General features: G+C 43.8%; 1 protein-coding gene across 1 annotated transcript in view; it reads right to left on the bottom strand.

Moving 5' to 3' along the window:
* Positions 1-26,553, bottom strand: part of LOC129699608 (muscarinic acetylcholine receptor M3-like) — a 174,233-nt gene that overhangs the window by 63,058 nt on the left and 84,622 nt on the right. The window contains 2 exon segments of the mRNA XM_055639561.1: positions 11,188-11,287; positions 24,074-24,216. The gene's annotated coding sequence lies outside the window, so the exon portion shown is untranslated.

Here is a 26,553-nt window from a genome sequence, read left to right as displayed (position 1 = left end):
GCCTGTGATGGAGGGGGTGGGGGGTCAGGTGGAAGGCGGCTGCAGTGCGTGCGTGTTGTATAGAAACATAGAAACATAGAAATTAGGTGCAGGAGTAGGCCATTCGGCCCTTCGAGCCTGCGCCGCCATTCAATATGATCATGGCTGATCATCCAACTCAGTATCCTGTACCTGCCTTCTCTCCATACCCCCTGATCCCCTTAGCCACAAGGGCCACATCTAACTCCCTCTTAAATATAGCCAATGAACTGGCCTCAACTACCCTCTGCGGCAGAGAGTTCCAGAGATTCACCACTCTCTGCGTGAAAAAAGTACTTCTCATCTCGGTTTTAAAGGATTTCCCCTTTATCCTTAAGCTGTGAACATGTCATGTATGTCATGTCAACCCTCAGAACAGAGGCACAACTACAGCGGGTGGGGAGTGTTATCTTTCACCGTCCCAGGCAAGGGCGGTGGGCAGAGAATCTCCCTCTGCCTCCACACCAAAGCCTCCTTGTTCATTCGTATCGTTACGTGTGTGTATTTAATTAAATTGTGCTTGCATTAAGTTGTGCTGCAGCAAGTAAGAATTTCACTATTCTGTCTGGGACGTATGACATTAAAACACTCAAACTACAATTACTAGCCAACTATACAACTAGACGTATAGCGGGTAGTATCTCTAACCAGCAGAAAATTGCCTGGAATAACATTATCAGCGGTTTAAAACATGTTAGTTTTCTATATTATGTGAGGAAAATGGTAGTATCTGTTTGTGTGGTGTCAGTGTTCAAATCACAAGATTTTGCACAGTAACGGAAAATAAAATTCATCAATTCTCCTATCACACCTCGATAATCTTTTTTTAAAAATCAATGCTTAAATAGTTCAATTTAATTTTACAATGTCATTTGCGAAACTCTACCACTGCGTTGATGTGCCATCCAAAAGTTTAGCTGAGGTGTTCTTCCTCAGAAGAAGGCACAAAACTCTGGAGTAACTCAATGGGTCAGGCACCATTCCTGGAGGACATGGATTGGTGAATTTTTGAGTTGGGACCCTTTTTCAGATTGATTGTCTGAAAAGGTAAGTCTGAAGAAGGGTCTCGACTTGTAATGTCACCTATCCATGTTCTCCAGAGATGCCGTCTGATCTGCTGAGTTACTCCAACACTGTGCCCTTTTCTGTATGAACCACCATCTGCAGTGCTTTGGTTCTATGTTTTTGCATTTGCATGGTACCTGATAAGATTCCCAGAACAATCTAAAGCTTAGTCACAAAAAAACCCTGTGGGCAAAAATGCAATTTTCATGGCAACATATTAATATAACTCTTAGGGTAACAAGTTTAAAAGGCTTTTAGATGGGCACATAAATGTGCGGGGAATGGAGGGATATGGATCACGTGCAGGCAGATGAGATTAGTTTAACTTGGCATCATGTTCGGCACAGACAGTGTGGGCCGAAGGGCCTGTTCCTGTGCTGTACTATGTTTTAAGTGCTCTACACATCAGGGATGATGGGAGTTGGAAGGCATTGCAGACGTTCATGGTCAGGAAGAATTCATGGAAACATTTTACTGCTTCATTGTGTTTAATGAGCCAAGTTTTAAGTGGCATTCCTGAGAGAGTGCATGGCACGAGAAATTATTTGGCGCCTGAAAAGGCTATTAAACATGCAGTGCATTGCCGGCTACTGGAAGTTACCCTTGAAGCTCATCATTGCTAAACTCTATTGCATGTGAAACTAAATCAAACAACACCCTGTACATTAGGTGAGGGGGGGACTTCATTGAACTTACCAAATAGTCATAGGCCTGGATAGAGTGGATGTGGAGAGGATGTTTCTACTAGTGGGAGAGTCTAAGACCAGAGGTTGTAGCCTCAGAATAAAAGCATGTACCTTCATATCAGAGATGAGGAGGAATTTCTTTAGCCAGATGGGTGGTGAATCCGTGGAATTCAGTGCCATAAACAGCTGTAGAGGCCAAGTCAACAGATATTTTTTAAGGTGGAGATTGACAGATTCTTGATTAGTAAGGGTGTCAGGGGAGAAGGCAGGATAATGGGGTTGAGGGGATGAAAGATAGATCAGCCATGATTGAAGGGCGAGATAGACTTGATAGGCCGAATGGCCTTATCTAATGACATGTTGGCGGGACAGATAGAATGTAATCGGAGACAGTAAGACTGGTGGGAGAACTGGGAAGAGGGGGGGGGGGGGGGGGGAGGGGGGGGGGGGGGGGGGGAGATGGAGAAAGGGGCAAAGCAAGGGCTATTTGAAATTAGAGAAGTCAATGTCATTGGGTTACACTAGGGTGTAAACTACCCAAGCAAAATATGAGGTACTGTTCCTCCAATTTGCGCTGGGCCTCACTCTGACAATGGAGGAGGCTCAGGACAGAAAGGTCAGATTGGGAATGAGAGGGGGAGTTGAAGTGGCGAGCAACCGGGAGATCAGGTAGGTTAAGGCGGACTGAGTGGAGGTGTTCAGTGAAAGGATTGCCGAGCCTGCGCTTGGTCTCGCCTGCACAGGAGTTGACACCTGGAACAGCGGATACAGTAGACGGGGTTGGAGGAGGTGCAAGTGAAACTCTGCCTCACCTTACAAAAAGATATTATTTTGCAGTGTGGACATCATATGGTTAGTGACAGAGTAAAAATGTGATGTCGGGACAAAAATAGATACAAAGTGCTGGAGTAACTCATCAGGTCAGGCAGCATCCCTGGAGAACGTGGATAGGTGAATTTATATGTCAGGACTCCTGTACCTAATGTGTAGGATATGACTAAGATAACAAAGAACTAGTGTACAGATGATTGTTGGTTGGTGCAGATTTGGTGGGCTGAAGGTCAAGTTTCCACGCTGTATCTCTAAACTATATTAAACTAAACTAAAAAGGCCCTTCACCTCACCAAGTCCATTCCAACCATCCTCACTAGTTCTAAGTTATGCCATGTTCTCATCCACTACCTACACACTAGGGGACAATTTACAGAGGCCAATTAAATTACAACATCGCACATCTTAGGGATGTGGGAGGAAATGTAGGGACTGGAGGAAACCCATGCAGTCACCTGGAGAGCGTGCAAACTCCACACAAACAACACCCAAGGTCAGGATTGGATCCGGGTTTCAGGCACAGTTCTCCCAGCTGCACAACTATGCCAGGGCTCGAAATTAACGGTTGCCCGGGTGCCACAGACCATTCAAAGCGCCGCTGGGCAACCTAAACACCGAGTCATTTTGCCCGGCTTGGCAACCAGATACTGGTTTGTACCGAAGATAGGCAAAATAAACTGGAGTAACTCAGCGGGTCAGGCAGCATCTTTGGAGAAAACGAACACAACGTTTTGTGTCGGCGGTGACGGCTGTATTGCGTGGGAAAGATACTAGGTGCGGGGTGACGAAGGGTCGCAGCGAATGACGGGCCCCGAGCAGCGGCTTCATCTCCTCCTCCTCCTCCCGCACCCCACCCGCCCTGATAAGGGCCGCTGCCTGCAAACACGCAAGCGGCGCTTTAAAAAAACCCGCCCGCCCGCCGAGACCGGGAGGAGGTGGCGAGGAGTTCCCAATGGCCAAGGCAGCAGGCGATGTTGTCAGAGGAGTGCTGACCCTCCTTCCTCCCCACCTCGCCCCCTAGATCTCTCTCTCTCTCTGCACTGCTCGCCCCCTCCACCACCACCCCCAGCCCCATCCTGGGACCCCTCCTCTACATCCGGCACTGATCCCCATTCCCTGACCTCTATACAGGCCTCTGACACCCCTGTGCTCCCCTCCCCCCCATCTCCCCCCCCCCCCCCCCAATCTATCCATCCTGCGCTGATCACCCTATCCCCCACCTCGCATTGATCCTCCTGCGCTGACCCCCCCCCCCCCCCCCCACACACCCCCCCCCCCCATCCATCCATCCTACACTGGTTCCCCAATTCACCCTATACTTACCCCTTTCCTATCCATCCTGCACTTCTCCTCCATCCATCCTGTACTGATCCCCCATCCATCGTGTACTAATCCATGCATTCATCCCGTACTGACCCACTAACTTTAATTTCAGGTTATCCAAGTAAGATTGTTTTATATTTGTTTCAGAATGCTTTAATCTATGATAACTGAAAATTTCATTCAGTTCTCTTAATTTTTAAGAAAGTTATGGGCTTTTGACTGTCCACGATCACAGCTTTTTTGTTATGTCCATAGAAAATCAATAGGGAACAAGATGCTAATTTCTGTGTATGAAAATGGCCATAACTTTTTAAATACTTGAGATATGAAAGTGAATTAGGTGTCAAATTAAACTTCTTTTTATGCTTTATCTGATGGGATAAATTGCAGACTTGATTTTTAAAATCTCAAAATTTTGTAACATTGCTATATATACCTCAATGACATGCAGCAAAATTATAAGACAGTATCTCAACTCTTTTTACACATTGCAATTAATGCAATTTCTATTAGTTCTTTCCACTTCCAAACAAAATTAGTTCTTTCCACTTCCAAACAAAATTAGTTATTTCCACTTCCAAACAAATAATAACATTGGGAATTAAAACACACTTGATTGCATTCCGTTATCAAACATAGTCAATATTCGCTCTGAAGACATTTCCAGGACAATAGGGTCAGGGAAGGGGGTGTGTGTGAATCAGTGCGGGTTGGATAGGTGGTTAGAAGGCAGTCGGTGCAGAATGGATGGATTGAGGCAGGTGAATTAGTACGCGTTGGTTGGTGTAGGTAAAATTGTGAGGGGAGAGCACGGGGGATGTCAGTGGTGTTGAATGGGGGGGGGGGGAGGGGGTTCAGTATGGGATGGTTGGAGAAACTCAGTGGGTGAGGCAGCATCTATGGAGCGAAGGAAATAGGCAACGAGACCCGTTAGTTAGTTACCCAATTGTAGCTAATTTCAAACTTCAATTACTAGATCTAAACATCTATCTATTTCTTAATAAATGATTAACATTTTTAAATAGCCTAAGTGTCCAAATAATATTCACAAATAATTCACAATAAAACATGATTTTTAAATCTCATTTACATTAATTTATAGGCCAAATGGAAGGAATTTAGTGTTCAATTGCTGTAAATTAAAGTCAATTTAAATCAGCTTTCTAGTGGGTTCCTGTGAACGCGCTGGTTTAGAACGTTCACATTGCGCTCGATTTGTGCCCCAAATGCCCAGAAAAATACTGCGGGATGTAATGGGCCCAAAATTAGCTACTCGTTACATTAAACTTTATATAAAGGGATCTTAAGAAGCCCTTTTTAATGTAAAAATAAACAGCCTACCTTCTGTTGTCCCCTGTATGAGATCCGACCCGTTGCCGGCGGTCGGGGGTTTAGAGGTTAATTTTTAAACTACTATAACAATTAGATAACGCCCTTAAAAGTAATAATAGCTAAAGCGACGGAATCTTCCAGTGATTTTTCGTTAATAATTAACTAGGCTGAACATCCTCGATTTGAACAGCCTAGGGGAAATCGCGTTTTAAACCTGCCCCCCTCTAAACGGCGCCAAAATCGCGCACACGGGCTGGGATAGATTTTCAGGTACGCTTCAGGTACGCTTTGCAATATACCTAGTATATATCATGTCTTGATTGGTGAATGTTTAGTTTGTGACTTTATTTGAAGCAGAAATAATATGTGAATGCTTCATTGAGTATAATTCCGACTGGTAACTATGCGCTTCGTCCGAACACATTATCGCACGCGCCATGCAAGCCATCTTGTGACCACCTAAACTGTCATTTGCCAACCTAAAGTGCTGCCAAGGTTGCCCGGCTGGCAACAGGGAAAAAAAGTTAAGCGAGAGCCCTGTATGCTTGTAATCTGACTGATGAGGGACCATGTGCCGAAAGCCTTCTTGACCACCCTATCTACCTGTGACACCCCTTTCAAGGAGCTATGTACCTGCACTCCTAGACCCCTCTGCTCTATAGGACTCCCCAGAGTAATCAGTTGTTAATTAACATCATCTAGGAAACAGAAAATGCTCCTCCATTTTAGTTGAAATGAGCAACATAAGTTTTCAATGCATTACCAAGTCGTGCAGAGAGAGTCTGATTAACACCTTTAACACACATTTACAGAGTACTGCCCACAGACTAACACCTTTATTTTATAGTCTGTTTAATATCAGATGGCAAAGTATAATTGAAATAACATTGAATACTAATGGTGATTTTTCTCCCCCTGGACATAGAGCAGAGTGTTAAAAGGCTGATTTCGGTATCCATCAAAACGTCTAAAACCTACAGGCAACTGAGTCAAATTATCATCCATTTTCTGAAGCAAACCTGCCAGATTGATATAATTATGCAATATTTTTTGTTGCATGGTCTTGCAAAGATTAAAACGATACAGTTGCTACAGGGCTTCGCAGTTAATATAAATGACAAAACAATGTGCAACTAGATTTTTTTTTATAAGGAAACTTGCTTTGCTAAACCATCTTTTTTAGTTAGTTTAGTTTATTGTCACATGTACCGAGGTACCGTGAAAAGCTTCTGTCGTGTGCTAACCAGTCAGCGGAAAGACTATACATGGTTACAATCAAGTCATCCACAATGTACAGATACATGATAACATAGTAGGAAGGAACTGCAGATGCTGGTTTAAACCAAACAAAAAGCTGGAGTAACTCAACGGGACAGGCAGCATCTCTGGAGAGAAGGAATGGGTGACGTTTTGGCTTGAGACCCTTCTTCAGACATCAGCCAATCATTCTCTCCAGAGATGCTGCCTAACCTGCTGAGTCACACCAGCTTTTTGTGTTTATACATGATAAAGGGAATGTTTAGTGCAAGATAAAGTCCAATCAAAGATAGTTCAAGGGTCTCCAATGGGGTAGATAGTAGTTCAGGACCACTCTCTAGTTGTTGATAACAGCTGGGAAGAAACTATCCCTGAATCTGGAGGTGTGCATTTTCACATTTCTGTACCTGTTGCCCAATGGGAGAGGGGAGAGGAGGGGAAGGCACACAATATTTTCAAGCCTAGCACCACATTTAGAAGAGTTTTGACTCCAGACACTATCACTTTGTAGTGACCATGCCAAATTGAAACAGAAATACAAGGGCACCCAGAGATGCCCTTGGAATAGAATGTACAGCCTTCTGGCTAAACGAGGTCTCTGAGAAGCTGTAAAATGTAAACGATAGATAAGGTCAAACCAGGCCTACAGTGAGATTCTACTGACCCTTCTGGCCTAGAGGAGACTGGATGAAATGAATTCAGGCAGACATGACATTGATGGCCTGGAAGCGAGCGGGCAAGATCATCTCTGACCCCTCTCACCCTGGCCACAAACTCTTTGAATCACTTCCCTCTGGAAAGCGACTCCGGACTGTCAAAGCTGCCACAGCCATACATAAAAACAGTTTTTATCCACGAGTAGTTGCTCTACTCAACAGCCAAAAATCTGTAGCCTTCCTTTGATCTGGTATTTTGTTGGTTCACATGCTTGATCAATGGTGTTTTATCATTAATGTTTTATTGTTATTAATGCTTAGTGTTTTCTGAGTAATTCGTATCTCACTGTATGTTATGTTGCTACTTGTGGGTGGAGCACCAAGGCAAATTCCTTGTATGTGAATACTTGTCCAATAAACTTACTTACTTACTTGATCTGAGTGGTCACTAATCAGGCAAGCCAGGCTTGTACCTCTTGAGCACCCTTTACAGTGCCAGGGTAACCGGAAGTGATACATGAACAGTGAAGAGTTGTTGAAGTGTGGTCAGTGCTTTGATTTGGGGCGACAGACACAAAATGCTTGAGTAACTCAACGGGTCAGGCAGCATCTCTGGGGAGAAGGAATGGGTGACGATTCAGATCAAGACCCTTCTTCAGACATTTGGGATATTTTATTTGAGAGAAATGCTTGGAAATATCTGCCAGTTTTGCTTGGGGGGGGGGGGGGGGGGGGGTAATAAATTCATAAGTTATAGGAGCAGAATTACCAGAATTTGGCCCATCTAGTCCACTCCACCATTCAATCATGGCTGATCCATCTTTCCCTCTCAACTCAATTCTCCTGCCTTCTTCCCATAACCCCAGCTCAAAAATCTAACAGTCTCTGCCCTGAAAATATCCATTGACTTGGTCTCCACAGCCGTCTGTGGCAATGAATTCTACAATGAATAATGATGGTCAGAATACATCTACATCACATTTTCATGGGAACTTTAAGGACTACCTGCGTCTACTCAGCTTTGACCAAATCAAAGCATCTTTAACAAAGCAAAATCAAAGTGTCGGCCAAGATCTCTACACTCAAGTGGTATTTGAAACAATGAAAGGCGATGCATAAAATGCTGATAGTGGTGGCACCAAATGGTTCACAAGTTATAGGAGTAGAAATAGGCCATTCGGCCCATCGAGTCTACTCCGCCATTCAATCCAGGCCTCCTAATCCCATTTTCCTGCCTTCTCTCCATCACTCTTAACACCCGTTCTATTCAAGAATTTGTTTATCTCTGCCCTAAAAATATCCACTGACTTGGCCTCCACAGCCCTCTGTGGCAATAAATTCCACAGATTAACTACCCTCTGACTAAAGAAGTTCCTCCTCACCTCCTTTCTAAAAGAGCGCCCTTTAATTCTGAGGCTATGATCTCTGGGTCCTAGACTCTCCCACCAGTGGAAACATCCTTTCCAATATGTCTTTCATTATTCTGGAAGTTTGAATGAAGTCCTCCCTCAACCTTCTAAACTCCAGCGAGTACAGGACCAGTACTGCCAAATACTTATCATATTCTAACCCACTAATTCCTGGAATCATTCTCGTAAACCTAATGGTAGCAAATAGGGTGGCAAGGTGGCACAGGGGCACAGCTGGTAGAGCTGCCAGTGACCTGGATTTGATCCTGACTACAGGTGCTGTCTGCATGGAGTTTGTAGGTTCTTCTGTCGGCATGGAGTTTGTAGGTTCTTCCTGATGTGGGTTTCCACCGGGTGCTCTGGTTTCCTCCCACATCCCAAAGGTTTGTGGGTTTGTAGGTTAATTGCCCTCTGTAAATTGGCTCTAGTGCGTAGGGAGAGCATGCACAAGTGGGATTACAAAGAACTAGTGTGAATGGGTGAATGATGGTCGGTGTGTGTCCGGTGGGCCGAAGGCTTGTTTCAATGCTGTATCTATCAATATAACCAATCTCACAGGTGTCATGCTGTGGATTTAATTAAGCTAATGGAATGGTGTAGAATCACAGTCAGTTCATTCAGGAGGATGTGGGATCAAGCACACAATTCAAATCATTTACCTTTGTACTAGGGGATCAATGGTTGCCAAATCTCCAAAATTGTGCTTGAGCCATTAAAAATCAATTTCTCAGACAGTGTGGGAAGAACGTGTAATGTCATAGAGCCATAGTTATAGAGCGTGGAAACAGGCCCTTTGGCCAAAACTTGCCCACATCAACCAACATGTCCCATCTACACTAGTCCCACCTGCCTGCGTTTGGCCCATATCTCTTTAATCTATCCTATCCATGTACCTGTCTTAAAGATCCCAGCATTTCCAGTTCCTTGTGTGCCCATTCTCAACCCTCTGCTCTTTCCTCACACCCTAGAGAACTATTTTATCCCAGTATTTTGGTTTTAGTCACCATGGTATAATTGTGGTCATCATGTGAAAGGAAGGATGTTGTCAAGCAGGAAAGGATGCAGAGAAGATTTACAAGGAAGTTGCCAGGACTAAGGGGGAGAGGGGGCAGATCTATAAGCAGAGGTTGAGCAGGATAGAATTTTATTCCTTGAAGTAGGATGACGGGGTGATCTTATAGAAGTGCTTAAAATCATGTAAGGAATAGATCAGGTAAACGCAGAGTCTATTGCCCAGAGAAAGGGAATCGAAAACTAGAGGACAAGAGTTTCAGGTGAGATGGGAAAGATTTAATAGGAACCTGAGACGTAACTTTTTTACACAAAGAGTGGTGGGTGTATGGAACGAGCTGCTGGAGGAGGTAAATGAGGCAGGTACTATCGTAAAATTTGAGAGACAATTGGACAGGTACATGGACAGGGCATGTTTAGAGGGTTATGGGCCATGCGTTGGCAGGTGGAACTAGTGCAGATGGGGATAGACACAAAATAAGGGAATAACTCAGTGGGTCCGGCAGCAACTCTGGAGAAAAAGAATAGGTTGGGTGAAAAGATAGATGGGACATGTTGGTAGGCGTGGGCAAGTTGGGCCGAAGGGCCAGTTTCAATGCTGTATGACTCTGACTCCATGTCCTTTGATGATTCATTGTTGCAGCTGTCTCTGCCACCTATTCAGGCAATGCATGCGCAAGATAACAACAGCCTGACATTGTAACATTCATAAAGAAAGGTCATTTTAACCTGACCATTTGAGTGGAAATGAGAGCGAGGATCGAATATTTATTTTAACACACCAATGGAAATTAATATCCCCGTGGCCCAAGTTGGTTGAGCAGAATTCTGTTTGTTATTATCAACCTGAGAAGAAATTAGAGAAGGAATAGGTTGGGTGAAAAGATAGATGTGGCATGTTGTTAGGCGTGGGCAAGTTGGGCCGAGGGGACAGTTTCAATGCTGTAAGACTATGACTCTATTTCCATTTGATGATTCATTGTTGCAGCTGCCTCTGCCACCTATTCAGACAATGCATGCAAGATAACAACAGCCTGACATTGCAACATTCATGAAGAAAGGTCATTTTAACCTGACAATTTGAGTGGAACCAAGAGTGAGGATCGAATATTTATTTTAACACAGCCATGGAAATGTATATCCCTGTGGCCCAAGTTGGTTGAGCGGAATTATGTTTGTTATTATCAACCTGAGAAGAAATGTTTAGAAAAATCAGGTGATAGCATTATTTTCCTGGGCTGCCCCATGGAAACAATAAGATAGTTTAGTTTAATTTAGAGATGCAGAGGGGAAACAGGCCCTTCAGCCCACCAGGTCCATGCCAATTATTGATCATCTCCGTACACTAACACTAACCTACACACTAGGGACGATTTACAATTTTTTCTGAAGCCAATTAACCTATAAACCTGCACGTCTTTGGAGCGTTGCAGGAAACCGGAGAACCCGGAGAAAACCCAGGCAGGAGACGGGGAGAATCTCCTTACAGACAGGACCTGTGGCCCCGATCGAATCCGGGTCTCTGGCGCTCTAGGGAAGCAACTCTACCGCTGCACCACCATGCTGCCTAAAAAAAAGGAAAAGTAACAAGAAACTTACCAACAATTTGATTGACTAGTCTTGCCAGATTAAACTGCAGCAGCTCAACCTAGTCCTGGGACATTCATTATACATCGAGCAGCCTGGCATGATACAGTAGCTGTAAAATAACAAGAGAGTTTATCATATCATTCAGCTTGTCATTAGAACTGGACTAACATAGCAGATACCACTTGAATTTTAAATGCAAGGCTTTTACATTCTATTCCCAGGAGCATCACTTTATTGCCTTCCGCAAAAACAGACAGAGGAATATTATTTGAAGATGTAAGGATTTGCATTTTAACATCAGCAAAATTGATTTTTGATCTAAAATGTTTAAAAGTGCTTTACATCTTCCATGCTGCTTGACGATATGCCACAAATATATCAAAAAGCAATGAATGCAAAATGCGAGGAATATGACCACTAAATGTCCTTCAGCCAAAATGTAAAACTAAAAAAGGACACAAAGTGCTGGAGTATCTCAGCATGTCAAGCAGGCAGCATTTCTGGAGAACAAAGATAGGGGATGTTTCAGATCGGGACATCTTCGGACTGCAGAAGGATCACGACCTGAAACATTACCTATCCCTGTCCTCCAGAAATGCTGCCTGATCTGCTGAGTTTTTAGACTTTACTTTAGTCTATAGAGGTAGAGCGTAAAAACAGGCCCTTCGGCCCGCCAAGTCCGAACCGACCAGCGATCCTTGTACACTAACACTATCCCACACACTAGAGCCAGTTTTACCAAAGCCAATTAGCCTACAAACCTGTATGTCTCTGGAGTGTGGGAGGAAACCAGAACACCTGGAGAAAAACCACGCAGGTCATGGGGAGAATTTACAAACTCCGTACAGGCAGCACTCATATTCAGGAGCGAACCCCGGTCTCTGGCACTGTAAGGCAGCAGCTCTACTGCTGCACCACTGTCACCCATCCATGTTCTTCAGCGATGCTGCCTGATCTGCTGAGTTACTCCAGCACTTTGTATCTCTTTTAATGTAAACCAGCTTCTGCAGTTCCGTGTGCCTAAAATTTAACTCCACTTTTATTTCTTTTGGTTTACAAAGTGAGAAGTTTGTAATTTATCATGTTCTCTTTTATTACAAATACCCAAAAAGATATGTGAACTATAATTTAAAAGATAAATAATTCAATGAACTGCAAACCACACATAACATCTAACCAAAGCCCTGAACCAGTGGGATGGTGTTTTGTCGAAAATTGGCCTTTACAGGCTTTGGGCTGGTTTTCCTCTCCTCTCCATATTAAGCTCTACAGAGAGAGTTTGCCGAGATATGATGAATCGTAGATGTTATATAAAATTTTATATGTCAGCATGTCAAAAGAAGCCAAAGAGATTTAAAAAATAATTTTGTTGTTTAATTTAGTTTAGTTTAGAGATGTAGCGCGGAAACAGGCCCTTTGGCCTATGGAGTCTGCGCCGACCAGCAATCCCCGCTCAATAACACTATCCTACACACACGAGTGACAATTTACAATTTTACCAAAGTCAATTAGCCTACAAACCTGTATGTCTTTGGAGTGTGTGAGGAAACCGGAGCACCCGGGAAAACCCACACAGGTCACGTCTCTGAAAGTACAAACTCCGAATCAAACCCAGGTCTGTGGCGCTGTAAGGCAGTAACTCTACTGCTACGCCACCTTGCCGCCCAGTTGTCTGGGCTAAGGGTTTTTTTCCAACAGAACGGCAAGTGATAGATGGCCTTTGGTGCAGTCTCAAGTTGAAGTGTTATGATTAACTGTTGCTCAGAGATCAAAAGATGAGAAAACTATTTTAACTATTACTTAGTGGAAAATATTGTGTTTGGAGAAATTAGTTTTGATGATAATTTTTATTAAAGATGGACACAAAATGCTGGCGTAACTCGGTGGATCAGGCGACATCACAGGAGAAAATAGATAAGGTGACATTTCGGGTAGGGACGCTTCTTCAGACTTTATTAATCTTATGCTGCTATATTACTGCATTTAGATAAGAGTGTAGGAAGGAACTGAAAATGCTGGTTTACACCGAAGATAGACACAAAATGCTGGAGTAACAACAGGTCAGGCCGCTTCTCTGCAGAAAAGGGTTAGGTGACGTTTTGGGTCGAGACCCTTCTTCAGACTGAGAGCCAGAGGAGAGTGAAAAAGGGGAGAAGTGTGAAAACATACAGAACAGAACAGAGCCAGCACCCTTGACCAAAGAGCCCACAGTGGTCCATTGTTGGCTGTGGAGGAGGTGATAACGTGGGGATATGAAGTATTTGGAGCTTGATTACTTGTGGAGGCAGCTTAGATGGTCCTTTCAACAGCCACCTCAGTCACAACCAAGCTTCCCAATCCACACTTATTTTTCAATCACCCAGTCCTTTCTCTTCCCCCCAGAAAAAAAAAGAGTATGGAGTGTGTATGTTTTCCCTGTAACCACTGAAACCTGTGCTTTGGTTTCCTCCCACACTCCAAAGATGACAGGTTTGTAGGTTAATTTTGCTTCGGTAAAACTGTAAATTGGTCCTAGTGTATAGGATGGTGCTAATGTCCGTGGCGACCACTGGTTAGCTTAGATTCGGTGGGCTCAAGAGCCCGTTCCTGCAATGTATTTCTGAAGTCTAAAGTCACACCTATCAATTTGCCCTTCTTCTCTTCTTTCTCACACCTTTTGTCTTCTTGTCTCTGACCTTTGTCCAACTATCTACCCGTCAACCCCCCCCCCTCTCACCTTATCCACCCATCGCTCACCTGACTTGTCCTGCCCCTCCTCCCTTTCAGTTCTCTCCATCTCCTCTATCACAATCAGTCTAAAGAAGGGTCCCGACCCGAAAGGTCACCTACCCATGTTCTGCTGTAGTAGTACCTGACCTACTGTGTTACTCTAATGCTTTGTATCTTTTATTGCAAATCAGCATCTGTAGTTCCTGGTTTGGAGAGAGTGTTCATGGTTGACATACTTGTTCACTGTACATTAGTACTATGTTATCTCACTTTAACATCCTAAGCTCTAGATATAATTTACGGAAGCCACCGAAGAACCCAACAAAAATCTAGGGAGAACATACAAACTACATACAAACAGCACCCGCAGTCAGGATCGAACGTGGATCTCTGGGGCTGTGAGGCAGCAACTCTACTGTTGTGGCGCTGTGCCACCCCAAAGAATCTTCCCAGCCTCTTGTCTTTGACTGAAGATATACACAAAATGCTGGAGTAACTCAGCGGGTCAGTCAGCATCTCTGGAGAAAAGGAATGGGTGATGTTTCAGTTCGGAACCCTTCTTCAGAAAACAAAACAGGGCTGGCAACAGATGCCCTCAGGAAGGGTGGAGTCCATAATGGCCCATTGTTGGCTGAGGAAGATGAGATTATCATTCATATCGCTGTGTTGTAAACAATGACGAAGCATGCACACCAACGACTTTACTTCCTCAGAAGGCTTAACGCCCATAAAACCGACTAGTTGTATGACATTCATGCTGAAGTATGCTGTCCTGCGGGTGATGCCTGGTTAGGGCTAGGGCTAGGGTTAGGGTTCGGGTTAGGGCTAGGGTTAGGGCCAGGGCTAGGGTTAGGGTTAGGATTAGGGACCACAGATTGGCTGTAAAATATTCTTCCTTCAATGCATGGATTGTAAACATTAATATATCAAAATTAATACAATAAAATCAATTGTCCAAATGAAAAGATGTCCGAGACGTTCAGTTTTATTTATAGATGTATTGATCCGCTTCCAGATCCAATCACTGTCTCTATAACTTTTCACAGGGATAGATTCAGTGAGTGTAGACTGATCTCCCCTCCACCCCCCTCTTTCCCGTTCCCACAGTTGCACAATTGATTTTATTGTATTAATTTTAATATATTAATGTTTAAAATCCATGCATTGTATGAAGAATATTTTACAGCCCATCTGTGGTCCCTAACCCTAACCCTAACCGGGCGTCACCCTGTAACAAACCAACTTCTGCAGGTTCGTCATAGAAAGCATTTTATTGGTATTGCAGCATGTTTTGGGAACTGCTCCATTCAAGACTGCAAGATGTGTGGACATAGCCCAGATCATTACACAAACTAACCTCCATTACATTGACTCCATCTACACTTCATGCTGCTTTAGTAAGGCCACCAGCTTAGTCAAGGACGAGTCATTCCCTCTACTCTCCTCGCACATTAGGCAAGAGGAAAATAAGTTTGAAAATGCATACCTCCAGATACAGTTTCTTCTCAGCTGTTATCAGGCAACTGAACCATCCTATCACCAACCAGATAGCAGTCCTGAACCTACCATCTACTCATTAGAGATCTTCAAACCATCTTTAATCAGACATTACTGCACTTTATCTTGCACTAAACATTATTCACTTTATCCTGTATCTGTCCACTGTGGACGGCTTGATTGTAGTCATGTGTGGTGTTTTTGCTGACTAGATTGCACGCAGTAAATAAGCTTTTCATTATACCTATACACTACACATAACAATAATAAACTAAACTAAATATTTTCCCCTCACATTTGACCTCTCAACACTCACATTTGCTCGATTAAACTCCATCTGCCATTTGTCAATCCATTTCTACAGCTGAACTACTGTGTATCCTGCTGTGTGCATTTTGATAGCATTCATGCATCTATCTGTTGTAGAATATATTTTGTTTGGGTCACTGTTAATTGATAGCTATACAAGCTTTCTAATCTTTACCTCTGCTCTTGTTCTTTGTCACGTTGCCACTTTATTTCCATCTGCCTTTTAGCCTAGGTTGATCCATGACCAAACTCATCACATCAGCTGAGGAGTTCGGGCTAATAAATTGGCCAAATAATGGCTGCAACATGGCACCGAAGCACCAACTAAATTCAGCATTAGTGCTGCCCAGTTTGTTTAGCAGGTGTGGAATGTGTTCAGAGCAGATTCCACAGAAGGTTTTCCCTGCCTGTCACTGTTCATCTATTCATACAATTCATATTTGTGTTAACACCTTTGAAGCCTCTTAAAATTATACAATAGTAGGCTTTGGTACAAATGATAAATTGTCCCTAATATGCAGGATAGTGCTAGTGGTCGATATGGGCTCAGTGGGCCTGTTTCCATGCTGTATCTCTGACGTCTAATAAGAATCTGAAGGTTAACTTTTTCACACAAAGGTTGCTGGGTGTGTGGAACGAGCTGCCGAAAGAGGTAGTTGAGGCAGGTCACTACATTTAGGAAACATTTGGACAGGTGCATGGATGGGACAGGTTTAGAGGGATATGGGCCAGACGCAGGCAGCTTGGACTAGTGCTAGTATAGATGGGACGTTGGTCGGCATGGGCAAATTGGGCTGAAGGGCCTGTTTTCACGGTGTATGACTATGACTGAAGCCTATTCATCCGTAATAGAGCTGTTGCTGTGGTTTTCAGGTGAAAACATTCTAAATATTGGCAGCAGTTCAAGATTCTTTCTTGAATTGTTTCTTGTGAAGTCTGCACTTGATTCCAAAGTGGATAGTTGCAATTCTTTTGGGCTAAATTTAGCTTTGTGAGAGGCCATAAGGAATAAGAGTAGAATTAGGCCATTCGGCACATCAAGTCTACTCCGCCATTCAATCATGGCTGATCTATCTCTCCCTCCTAACCCCATTCTTCTGCCTTCTCCCCATAACCTCTGACCTGTACTAATCAAGGTGTGTCTTAATCTGCACAAGATAAGCGATAACGAAAGCCATCACAATGATGACATGAGAAAGACAAGAGTGAAACCTCCCATGAGGTTAGGTGAGTCAGCATGCTTAATGCGTGCGACTAAAATAATAGATTCTTGGGCATTGACAGTGGAGCATAGCGTGGCAGAGTTCTGCACTCAGTGAATTTTGTTCTGGGTCATAGTGCAGATTGCATAGGTCAAGGCTCACGGAGCATTGGTGTTCAGCGAAATGATCGGCCAGTCCGCGTTTAGTTTCGCCGATATACAAGAGCCCACACCGTGAACAGCGGATACAGTAGATGAGTATACAAACTTAAAGCACAAGGCATTGGGGGTTCAGTATTGATGTGGATAGAGAACTGGCTGGCAAACAGGAAGCAAAGAGTAGGAGTAAACGGGTCCTTTTCACAATGGCAGGCAGTGACTAGTGGGGGTACCCCAAGGCTCAGTACTAGGACCCCAGCTATTTACAATATATATTAATGATCTGGATGAGGGAATTGAAGGCAATATCTCCAAGTTTGCGGATGACACTAAGCTGGGGGGCAGTATTAGCTGTGAGGAGGATGCTAGGAGACTGCAAGGTGACTTGGATAGACTCGGTGAGTGGGCAAATGTTTGGCAGATGCAGTATAATGTGGATAAATGTGAGGTTATCCATTTTGGTGCCAAAAACGGGAAAGCAGACTATTATCTAAATGGTGGCCGATTGGGAAAGGGGGAGATGCAGCGAGACCTGGGTGTTATGGTACACCAGTCATTGAAGGTAGGCATACAGGTGCAGCAGGCAGTAAAGAAAGCGAATGGTATGTTAGCTTTCATTGCAAAAGGATTTGAGTATAGGAGCAGGGAGCTTCTACTGCAGTTGTATAGGGTCTTGGTGAGACCACACCTGGAGTATTGCATACAGTTTTGGTCTCCAAATCTGAGGAAGGACATTATTGCCATAGAGGGAGTGCAGAGACGGTTCACCAGACTGATTCCTGGGATGTCAGGACTGTCTTATGAAGAAAGACTGGATAGACTTGGTTTATACTCTCTAGAATTTAGAAGATTGAGAGGGGATCTTATAGAAACTTACAAAATTCTTAAGGGGTTGGACAGGCTAGATGCAGGAAGATTGTTCCCGATGTTGGGGAAGTCCAGGACAAGGGGTCACAGCTTAAGGATAAGGGGGAAATCCTTTAAAACCGAGATGAGAAGAACTTTTTTCACACAGAGAGTGGTGAATCTCTGGAACTCTCTGCCACAGAGGGTAGTTGAGGCCAGTTCATTGGCTATATTTAAGAGGGAGTTAGATGTGGCCCTTGTGGCTAAGGGGATCAGGGGGTATGGAGAGAAGGCAGGTACGGGATACTGAGTTGGATGATCAGCCATGATCATATTGAATGGCGGCGCAGGCTCGAAGGACCGAATGGCCTACTCCTGCACCTAATTTCTATGTTTCTATGTTTCTATGATGTGAAGGAGATACACGTAGATCTCTGCATCACCTGAAAGGACTGTCAGGGACCCTGGATGGAGTCGAGGGAGGAGGGATAAGGACAGGTGTTGCGTCACCTGCAACTTTGCACTCTCCTGTGTCAGAATTTTGCTCCTCAGTACATGTTTTCTGGGTCATTGTGCAGATTGCTCTATCGCCTGCCGTAATAAGCGTGATGTCCTTGCATATTCCCATCCCTGTCTCAGATAATTTGTGTGACTGAAACCGCAGCGATTGCAAATTGTTCAATTTATTCGGCTGCAAGTTAGGAGAGTCGCGGGTTAGAGAGAAGAGGCCAAGAGAATGGAAATTAGGCTAACATCGAATCAGTCATGTGTAGAAACAAAGAACCACAGTTTATACCAACGATAGATACAAAATGCTGGAGTAGCTCAGTGGGTCAGGCAGCATCTCCGGAGAAAAGGAATCGGTGACGTCTCGGGTCGGAAGGTTTCTTTAGACTGAAAGATGCAGAAGGCCAGAAAACAGGGCCTGGAACAGATGACCTCAGGAAGGGTGGAGTCCATAATGGCCCATTGTTGGCTGGGGAAACATACTAATGACAGGGATACAAGAATGCGAACAGTGGAACTAGGAAAACGACAGGGAGGGAGGGGGGGGGAGGAATGCAGGAATTACTTGAAATGAATGTTCATACCGCTGGGTTGTAAGTCCCTCCAATTTTTGTGTAGCCTCACTCTGACAAGGGAGGAGGCCAGGGTAGAAAGGGTAGCATAGGAATGGGAAGTGGATTTTAAATATTTGGCAACCGGGAGATCGCGTAGGCCAAGGCAGACTCAGCGTAGAATGAGGTCAAGATCAAATTAGTTATGACCCTATTGAATGGTGGAACAGGCGTGAATAACTCCAGCCCTTCCTTATTTTTGCGTGTTCTGCACTGGAACTTTTGTACATCTTGATGGATGTTGCTAATATTGTGCGTTACATTTCCCAGAGAAACCATCCATATCTTCTGATATCTAATTACTTGCATCAGTGCACATGGGGGCATCAGATTTTTTGCATTCTATGGAGAAAGTATTTTTGAGTTAGTTTAGAGATACAGCATGTTCTGTGCTCTATGTTCTGTGTTTTCTGTTCTGTGTTTTCTGTTCTATGTTCTGTGTTCTATTTTCTGTATTCTATGTTCTATGGTAGACAAAATTGCTGGAGAAACTCAGCAGGTGCGGCAGCATCTATGGATCGAAGGAAAGAGGCAACATTTTGGGCCAAAACCCTTCTTCAGATGTTCTGTGTTCCGTGTTCCGTGTTCTAGGTTCTGTGTTCTATGTTCTGTGTTCTGTGTTCTGTGTTCCGTGTTCTAGGTTCTGTGTTCTAGGTTCTATGTTCTGTGTTCTATGTTCTATGTTCTACTTTCTGTGTTCTGTGCTCTTTGCTCTATAACCAGTGTCAGTGTCAAACATCTTGAATCCAAGTGTACTGTAGGGGGAGCAGTCTCGCTGTAGCCCGTCCAACAGCTGTTAATTTCAACCCCAAACGCGTACCTTGTGCTGCACTGTTACATGGTTTGCCATTCATATATCAACTCTTGTAAGGCGGCCCAGTGGTGCAGCGGTTGAGCTGCTGCCTTACAGCCTCAGAGACCTGGGTTCGATCCTGTCTACATGTGCTGGCTATACATAGCTTGCACATTCTCCTTGCGACTGCGTGGGTTGTCTCCATCTGTTCCGGTTTCCCAAAGACGGGCGGGTTTGTTAGCTAATGGACCACTGGAAATTGTCCCTAGTGTGTGGGATAGAACGAGTGTAGGGATCGCCGGTCGAGGTCGACTCGGTGGGCTGAAGGGCCTGTTTCCACACTGTGCCTCTAAACTAAACTAAAAACTAAATCCGTCAATCCATGGCTAGACAGGAACTTAATCGTGATTTCAGAGATAAGGAACCGTGTGCTGAAGGATTGCACATCCTAACTTGCTCATTTTGCTCGGCTGCTTCATAAAACGATCCTTACTCTTCCCAGTCAAATTCCTAAGAAAGCCCACGACTGGAATAGATCACAGTTTACAAAGATGGTTCTCTTTTTATACAGAGAAAACGTCTCATCTTATTAACCTACCCAAACAAGAAAGGAACTTAAGCTTTTGTTTCATTTATTGTGTTTCTGTTAAGTAGACAGTTGACTCATTCAAGTCTTTGAGCTGTGATTCTATTTGTTCTCTTCATGTAAATACAGTGTGTGAGGTTTTATCTTTCAAGATTATGAATTGGCACGCAGATAATACTGAGGTGCCAAATGAGTCATTCCAAAACATTGCAACTGTTCAGCACCAAGTCAAAAAGAAAAGCTACCAAGAGGAATATGGTGGATAAATTACTGGACTAGTAATCTGGCAATCATAGGGTCATAGTCATACACCACCGAAACAGTCCCTTCGGCCCAGTTGCCCATGACGACCAAGATGCCGCATCCTTGTTTTAGTTTAATTTATACGGCATGAAAACAGACCCTTCGACCCATCAAGTACATGCCGACCAGCGATCACCTGTACACTAGCTCTATCCTACACACTAGGGAGAATTTGCAGAAGTCAATTAACCTACAAACCTGCAGGTATTGGTGTGTGGTAGGAAACCCAAGCGCCCAGAGGAAACCCGCGTGGTCATAGGGAGATCATACAAACTTTGTACAGACAGCACTCATAGTCAAGATCGAACCTGCATCTCTGGCCCTGTAAGGCAACAACTATACCACTGCGTCACTGTGCTGCCATTTACATCCACAATAGTCCCAACTGCCTGCATTTGGCCTACATCCCTCTAAACATTTTTTTTAATGCATGTACTGTCCAAAAGCCTTTTAAATGGTGTTATAACATCTAGGTGAATGATCCAGAGTGATCACTATAGTTCAAATAGTGATTTTAAATCTCGTCAAGACAGCTGGAGAAATTAAATTCTAATTAAATTAAAATCTAAACGCGGTTGAAAATAAAAAGAAAAGAAAACTAACTGGAAACTAACATATTGTTTAATGGAGACACAAGTTGATGCCAAGACCATCACTTATCGATCTCCACACAATCCATATCCCTCCACTCCTGCATATCCGTGCCTATACAAATGCCATTTAAATGCCACTTGCGTATGTGCTTCAACCAACACCCCAACAGCTCATTCCATGCACTCACCAACCTCTGTTTTAAAAATTAGCCTGGCACATCTTTTTTAAACTTTGCCCTTCTCACCTCAGGTTTGATTTTTCAAACCTGAGAAAAAGATTCTGACTGTCTACCCTATCTATACCTCCCATAATTTTATACACTTTTCTCAAGTCTCCCAGCGACCGCCGAGATTGCAGAGAAAACAATTCAAGTCTGTCCAACCTTTCGCTGTGGCATCAGCGCTGTAAAGCAGCAGCTCTCCCGCTGTGCCACTCTACCGCCCAGGCTATTAAAGTGCTTTGACATCTAAGGGTTCTTGGTCGATGATATTCTTACTAATAAGTCCATCTGACAACTGTGGTTGAATTATCAACTCACTGGACTGTTGGCATCCGGTACAATGAAGTGCGGGTAAGCATTCTCTGCATGTGATCAGCCTAGGCAGCAGGACTAATGGTTTATAAAGAATCCTCTTGGCTGTGCCTTGCTGTCTAGATTTATGGCTTTTGGGTTCTGGGCATTGCACCATTAATGTATCACTTTTTTGCAAGGTATTGAGGGCACCTTTAGAATGAATATCCCATGGTAGGCACGGCTTGGTTGTTTATTGGCATTTCAGCTAATCCTCTAATTACCTTGCCTTCCCGTTCCCTTCCATTTCAATATTGCATAGAATTGTTCTATTATCAGAGTGCAGAAACATGGAACTGCAGTTGCTGGTTTAGAAGAATAAAGACACAAAGTACAGGAGTAACTCAGCGGGTCACGCAGCATCTCCGTAGAACATGCAAATGTGTCATTTCGAGTCAGTCCCCACCTGGACCTGGACCTATTTTTCCCCTTCCCCTCCACCAACATTCCTTCCTCTACCTTCATAATTAATAACTATTCAATCCTTTTGTCTCACTCCTGTCTTTTCATCTTTGGTCATCTGTTTATGAAACCCTTCCCACCCCCCCTTTGTCCTGCCCCTCCTCTCTTCCTGCTTTTTCCCCCCTCCTCCTCCCCCCACTATAATCAGTCTGAAGTAGGGTCCCAACCTGAAAAGTCACCTATCCATGTTCTCCAGAGTTCTCCCATGTTATCCATTTTCTCTTGACCCACTGAGTTACTCTAGCACTTTGCGCTTTTTCTGTTCTATTATCATTTTTACAGCAAAAGAACATAGAACTATACAGCACAGTAATAGGCCCTTTCGCCCACCATGTCTGTGCTGAACACCAAGCCAAGATTAACTAATCTTATCTGCCTATACATGATCCATACCCCTTTCTTCCCTGCATATCCAGGCACCCACCACTCTAAAAAACTTGCCCTGCACATCTCTGTATAATTAAGACCAGAGTAGGCTCCTATTTGGTTCCTTAAACCTGTCATTTAATGAAATTTTGACTGATCAGGCTGTAACTTCGGTTTTACATTCTCTAAAAAAATCATGTGCTCCCCTTTTCACCCACATCCCAAAGACGTGCGGGTTTATAGATTAATTGGCTTCTGCAAAATGAAAAAAATTCCCCCTAATGTGTAGGGAGTAGATGAGTAAATGGATCAACGTAGAACGAGTAAGAATGGACGATAGATTGTCCGCGTGTTTCCAGGTTGTGTGCCTCTATGAAACATGCAGATGTACAGGCAGCACGGTGCAGTAGTAGAGTTGCTACTTTGCCATGCCAGAGACCAGGGTTTGATCATGACTAAGGGAACTGTCTGTACGGAGTTTCTACTTTCTCCCCATGACCTGCGTGGGTTTTCTCCAGATGCAACGGTTTCCTCACGCATTCCAAAGATGTACAGATTTGTAGGCTAATTGGCTTTGGTAAAATTGTAAATTGTCCCTAGTATGTGTAGGATAGTGTTAGTACGCAGGGATCGATGGTCGGCACGGACTCGGCGGGCTGAAGGCCCTGTTTCCGTGCTGTATCTCTAAAGTTTCAAGTAAAGTCTAAAAACATAAATTAAGATGAGGTTATCTCATAATTGGTCCTATAAGCCTGACACTAAATACAATTATAGCTGATCTGACTATAAATTGTGCTCTGTATTCCCATCTACAAAAAGCATTCTTCAGCCATTTCAGCATCAGGCACAACCCTCACTGGAAGATTCAGGCAGAACCTCTGATCTGCATTCTTCACGACCCATGGCTTACTTATACCAGTGGGATGAGAATGAAGTTGTGTTGGTTCGCCGCACAAACATTAGTTTAGTTTAGAAATGCATCGCGGAAACAGACCCTTCGGCCCACCGAGTCCGAGCTGACCAACAATCCCCGCACACTAACGCTATCCTACACACTAGGGCCAATTTACAATTTTACCAAAGCCAATTAGCCTACAAACCTATACATCTTTGGAGTGTGCGAGGAAACAGGAGCACCTGGAAAAAACCCACGCAGATCACAGGGAGAATGTACAAACCCCGTACAGACAGCACCCGTAGTCAGGATCGAACCCGGGTCTCTGGCGCTGTGAGGCGGCAACTCTACCGGCATGCCATCATTTTGCGCTATACTTTTTTGCAGGGAAAGTTTACATCTCTAACCTTTCAAATGGGAATGACAATCATAACTCTCTGGCAAATGCTTGCCAGGTTTTCAATGAATGAGATGAAGATTACTCACATGTGCCCTGAAGCGATGCTATGAGCAATCATTGTCTGCGAGTAATTCCTTCATGGATCCACAGTCAAGCCAGAGTACAAGCAGGACATGATTGAGACTGTTTGCATCACCAGCTCCTTTACTCCTTCAATATCTCTGTTTATCTGGAGATGAGAAGAATAGTAAAATCGGTTAGTCTGTCAAACATAAACCACAAATTACAAATGGCAATATCAGTGGACTAACATACATCTACATGAAAGCACATTGTCCACTGTTCCTGAGTGTGAATTCCATGTGAATTAATTAAGGAGATTCGGTACGTCAATGAATACTTTCTTGAACTTTGACGAGTGCACAGTGGAGAGCGTATTGACTGGTCGCATCACGGCCTGGTTCGGCAACTCAAACGCCCAAGAATGCAAAAGATTGCAAAAAAATGGGGAGCGCTGCCCAGTCCATCACGGGTTCAGACATCCCCACGATCGAAGGGATTGACAGGAGACGCTGCCTCAAAAAGGCAGCCAGCATCATCAGACCCCCACACCACCCTGGTCAGGCTCTCATTTCACTCCTGCCATCGGGAGGAAGGTACGGAAGCCTGAAAACTGTAACAGCCAGCTTCAGGAGCAGCTTTTCTCCCGACAGCTATCAGAATATTAAACACCACAACCTCCAAATAGGTTCCAAACTACATCGACTTGGGTGCATTGCTTTTGTCTTTGCACTATTATTGTTTGTGTCTATGTACAGTATGTACGTTTGTGTCTATGTGTGTACTTATGTATATATACAAGTAAATATATGGGTGCATGTATATGTATGCATACATATAGGTACGTGTGTGTGTGTGTGCGTATATATATATATATATATATATATATTCGACACATCCACAAGCATATATATAGTTGTTTATTATGGTGTTTACAGAGTACTGCTTTCCGTTTCTGGGCATATGACAATAAACACGCTTGACTCTTGAAATTTATTGAATTGAATGTACTAAAATGTTCATGTTATGTTTAGAATTAGGGATTCACATGACTCTTAGAAGACAGAGGGTAGTGATGGAGGACTATTATTCTGACTGGATGTCTGTGACCAGCAGCTTTCTGCAGGGATCATTGCAGGGACCTCTATTCATTGCGATTCATGGAACTGATGGATGAAAATACAGGTGGGTTGCAGAGTAGATTTACAGACACCATTAAAATTGAAAGAATTGTGGATGGCAAGGAAGATTGTCAGAGCAGGATAGTTGGAAATAAGGGCAGTGGAATGATAGATGGAGATCAAACCACGCAAGTGTGAAAACTTGCACTTTGGCAGGTCAAACACAAGAGAATAGTATGCAGTAAAACAGTAACGAACATTGATGCAAGACAGTGATCTTAGGGTGCATGGCCATAGCTTGCAGAAAGTAACAAAAAAACTGGATAGTGTAATAAAAAAGGCAGATGGCATTCTTGCCTTTATCAGTCAGAGCATTGCGTATATAAGTCGGGATGCAGTTGGTCAAGCTGCCACTTTACAGTGCAAGAGACCCGCGTTTGATCCTGACCTTAGGTGCTGTCCATGTAGAGTCATAGAGTCATACAGCGTGGAAACAGGTCCTTCGGCGTAACTTGCCCGTCTACATTAGCCCTCCCTGCCCGTATTTGCCCCATATCCCTCCAAACCTGTCCTATCCATGTACCTGTATAAATGTTGCGATAGTACCTCCCTCAGTTACTCTCCTCTGGCAACTTGTTCCATACTATTCAGTAGGTTTCAATGAGGAACCCCTTCATCCTTCGAAAATAGCACTAGTGTAAGGGGTTATTGCTGGTTGGCGCAGACTTGGTGGACCAAAGAACTGTTTCCACGCTGTATCTCTAATGACTAAAAGTCTAAACTGAAGCAGCAGATGGCATGTAATGAAATAGAATCAGAGTGCCAGTAGCAATCAGGGTCTTTCACTTTATCACTGAATTTGTTTTATTAAACACTGCTACATCATCAGTGACATAAAAGCAAGGAATTGAGACTCAGTGACAGCAGTGACTGAGTGAAACATTTCTTTAACATCCTCCAGCCTCTCGGTTCCACACTCTCTTCATTAAACCAACTGTGTGTTACAAAGAATGCCTGGAGTCTCTCACTTATTTTCCACCCTGCATTTCCAATTACTGCTCTTTTTCTTTGCTTCATCTCTGGAACGGCTGTTTCGAAATGTCACACTCGTTCAAATCACACCACAGCCAAAGTTAAAGCTTGCGGCACCAGATATTGCTTCATCTCTCACTGGCTGCTGCGGGTGCCATTGGAAACTCAAGCTGTTAGCTAGTAAGCAAAGAGTCAAGAGGCTATGTTCTGTTTTTTTATAGTGTGACCAAGGGGGGAATTACACATAGAAACATAGAGAGTCATAGAATCATACAGCATGGAACCAGACCCTTCAGCCCAACTTATCCACGCAGATCCCATCCACACTAACTCCACCTGATGTATTTTAAGTG

Source organism: Leucoraja erinacea, chromosome 8, assembly GCF_028641065.1.
Source record: "Leucoraja erinacea ecotype New England chromosome 8, Leri_hhj_1, whole genome shotgun sequence".
In the NCBI taxonomy this organism is placed as follows: domain Eukaryota; kingdom Metazoa; phylum Chordata; class Chondrichthyes; order Rajiformes; family Rajidae; genus Leucoraja; species Leucoraja erinaceus.
The sequence above is the reverse complement of the archived record's forward strand: the minus strand, read 5'-3'. Positions and strand labels throughout refer to the sequence as shown.